The following is a 2,500-nucleotide window of genomic DNA, read 5'->3' on the forward strand; positions in this document are numbered from 1 at the left end:
CCACCAGAGTTTCCTCTGGCTTCACCCTATACAGGCATAGTTCACCTTCTTTCGGGTCCGGCCCCGTATGCTCTTACTCAAATCCATCCGAGAACATCAGGATCGGTCGATGATGCGCCGAAGCTCTCACCTGCGTTCACTTTCATTACGCGTAGGGGTTTTACACCCGAACACTCGCATACGAAGACGACTCCTTGGTCCGTGTTTCAAGACGGGTCGCTGATGACCATTACGCCAGCATCCTTGCGGAGCGCGAACCTCAGTCCGCCCCAGGGTATTGTGCAACGGGCTATAACACTCCCGTAGGAGCCACGTTCCCGAAGCCTTTCTCCCCCGCGGCGAACTGATGCTGGCCTGGACCCGGCGGAGTGCACCAGCGAGAACGCTGGATGATCCACCGGGCCCAAGTCTGGTCACAAGCGCTTCCCTTTCAACAATTTCACGTACTGTTTAACCCTCTTTTCAAAGTGCTTTTCATCTTTCGATCACTCTACTTGTGCGCTATCGGTCTCTGGCCGGTATTTAGCTTTAGAAGACATATACCTCCCATTTAGAGCAGCATTCCCAAACTACTCGACTCGTCGAAGGAGCTTTACACAGGCTGGGCGTCCGACCAGACGGGGCTCTCACCCTCTATGGCGTCCCGTTCCAGGGAACTCGGAAGGCGCCGCGCCAAAAGCATCCTCTGCAAATTACAACTCGGGCCCTGGGGGCCAGATTTCAAATTTGAGCTGTTGCCGCTTCACTCGCCGTTACTGGGGCAATCCCTGTTGGTTTCTTTTCCTCCGCTTATTGATATGCTTAAGTTCAGCGGGTATTCCTACCTGATCCGAGGTCAACTCTAAGAAAGTTGGGCGTTTCACGGCGTGACCGCCTCCGCGCTCCGGTGCGAGGTGTGTGCTACTACGCAGGGGAGGCTGCGGCGGGGTCGCCACTGCATTTCGGGGGCGGCTGGTGTGCCGTCCCCCAACACCGAGGCCCCCGGGGGGGCTCGAGGGTTGAAATGACGCTCGAACAGGCATGCCCGCCAGAATGCTGGCGGGCGCAATGTGCGTTCAAAGATTCGATGATTCACTGAATTCTGCAATTCACATTACTTATCGCATTTCGCTGCGTTCTTCATCGATGCCAGAACCAAGAGATCCGTTGTTGAAAGTTTTGATTCATTTGTTTTGCTTGTGCAACTCAGAGAAGAAATTCCGCCGGCGGGCGTAATGCAAAAGAGTTTTGGGTCCCTGCGGCGGGCGCCTGGGTCCGGCGCCGGCGCGGAGGCCGGCGGCCGGGGCGTTCCCGCCGAGGCAACTGAGGTAAGGTTCACAGTGGGTTTGGGAGTTGTATAACTCGGTAATGATCCCTCCGCTGGTTCACCAACGGAGACCTTGTTACGACTTTTACTTCCTCTAAATGACCGAGTTTGGAGAGCTTTCCGGCCCTGAGTGGTAGTTGCCCACCTCTCTGGGCCAGTCCGGACGCCTCACTGAGCCATTCAATCGGTAGTAGCGACGGGCGGTGTGTACAAAGGGCAGGGACGTAATCAACGCAAGCTGATGACTTGCGCTTACTAGGGATTCCTCGTTGAAGAGCAATAATTGCAATGCTCTATCCCCAGCACGACGGAGTTTAACAAGATTACCCGGGCCTTCCGGCCAAGGGAGTACTCGCTGGCTCCGTCAGTGTAGCGCGCGTGCGGCCCAGAACATCTAAGGGCATCACAGACCTGTTATTGCCTCAAACTTCCATCGGCTTGAGCCGATAGTCCCTCTAAGAAGCCGGCGTACTGCCAAAGCAATACGGGCTATTTAGCAGGTTAAGGTCTCGTTCGTTATCGCAATTAAGCAGACAAATCACTCCACCAACTAAGAACGGCCATGCACCACCACCCACAAAATCAAGAAAGAGCTCTCAATCTGTCAATCCTCATTGTGTCTGGACCTGGTGAGTTTCCCCGTGTTGAGTCAAATTAAGCCGCAGGCTCCACCCCTGGTGGTGCCCTTCCGTCAATTTCTTTAAGTTTCAGCCTTGCGACCATACTCCCCCTGGAGCCCAAGCACTTTGATTTCTCGTAAGGTGCCGAACGAGTCAAAAAATAACATCGTCCGATCCCTAGTCGGCATAGTTTATGGTTAAGACTACGACGGTATCTGATCGTCTTCGATCCCCTAACTTTCGTTCCTGATTAATGAAAACATCCTTGGCAAATGCTTTCGCAGTAGTTAGTCTTCAATAAATCCAAGAATTTCACCTCTGACAATTGAATACTGATGCCCCCGACTGTCCCTATTAATCATTACGGCGGTCCTAGAAACCAACAAAATAGAACCGCACGTCCTATTTCATTATTCCATGCTAATGTATTCGAGCATAGGCCTGCCTGGAGCACTCTAATTTTTTCAAAGTAAAAGTCCTGTTTCCCCGCCACACCCAGTGAAGGGCATGGGGTTCCACAGAGGGAAAGGCCCGGCCGGACCAGTGCACGCGGTGAGGCGGACCGGCCAGCCAG

The 2,500-nt window shown here is 53.7% G+C and overlaps 2 non-coding genes across 2 annotated transcripts in view; both read right to left on the reverse strand.

Annotated features, from left to right (window-relative positions):
• JDV02_010903 overlaps positions 1-1,157 on the reverse strand; it is a 3,528-nt gene extending 2,371 nt beyond the window's left edge. The window contains exon 1 of the ribosomal RNA XR_007157353.1: positions 1-1,157. This exon is cut by the window's left edge and continues 2,371 nt beyond it. This is a non-coding gene — a ribosomal RNA (28S ribosomal RNA).
• Positions 1,158-1,345: 188 nt separating this feature from the next.
• The window catches only part of JDV02_010907, a 1,794-nt gene continuing 639 nt past the window's right edge, over positions 1,346-2,500 (reverse strand). Inside the window, exon 1 of the ribosomal RNA XR_007157357.1 lies at positions 1,346-2,500. This exon is cut by the window's right edge and continues 639 nt beyond it. This is a non-coding gene — a ribosomal RNA (18S ribosomal RNA).

This window comes from Purpureocillium takamizusanense, chromosome 12 (genome assembly GCF_022605165.1).
Source record: "Purpureocillium takamizusanense chromosome 12, complete sequence".
In the NCBI taxonomy this organism is placed as follows: Eukaryota; Fungi; Ascomycota; class Sordariomycetes; order Hypocreales; family Ophiocordycipitaceae; genus Purpureocillium; species Purpureocillium takamizusanense.